Source organism: Nanorana parkeri, unplaced genomic scaffold (assembly GCF_000935625.1).
Source record: "Nanorana parkeri isolate BGI_ZX_2015 unplaced genomic scaffold, ASM93562v1 scaffold3197, whole genome shotgun sequence".
Classification (NCBI taxonomy): domain Eukaryota; kingdom Metazoa; phylum Chordata; class Amphibia; order Anura; family Dicroglossidae; genus Nanorana; species Nanorana parkeri.
In genome coordinates this window covers 12,132-12,678 of record NW_017309465.1, presented here as the reverse complement: position 1 = coordinate 12,678, position 547 = coordinate 12,132, and the positions used below count along the sequence as shown (strand labels likewise).

The 547-nt window shown below is 56.1% G+C and overlaps 1 protein-coding gene across 1 annotated transcript in view; it reads left to right on the top strand.

The window, feature by feature from the left end:
• FAM45A (family with sequence similarity 45 member A) overlaps positions 1–547 on the top strand; it is a 4,947-nt gene that overhangs the window by 590 nt on the left and 3,810 nt on the right. The window lies entirely within an intron of this gene.

The following is a 547-nucleotide window of genomic DNA, read 5'->3' as shown; positions in this document are numbered from 1 at the left end:
CAATACCCGACTCCCCCCACCTTATATATGACCCCCCCACCCTAAATACCGTGTTTCCCCAAAAATAAGACACTGTCTTATATATTTTTTTGCCCCCAAAAAACACACCGGGTCTTTTTTTTTTTTATGTACAACAATCCAAAGTTATCCGTTGTCACTCTGGTGTCACTCCGCCTGTCACCGTAACCGGCGCTATAGAGGAAGTATCGCATAACGCGGCTCTGCTCCCTCCGCCGCCGCAGCCTTGCTTTCTCCAGCGCCGGCTTCCACCAGGGACAACGGTACCAGCGGTGGGGACATGAGACAGTGGACCGCGCGGTAAAGTACGGTACCATGACGCGGCGCCTTCAGGGGGACAGCAGTGGGTGAGGTCTGGTACTGGAGTGCTCCGTGTCACTGCGCCGGCCGGAGGGAGTCCCCTGTCACCCCCTGATACAGTGTGTCCCTGCAGGCCGACGCCATCTCTCCTGCAAGTTCCCCCTCACAGGCTACCACCAAACCAGGTCTTATTTTCAGGGAAACAGGGTATGTGCCCCCCTCCCTGACT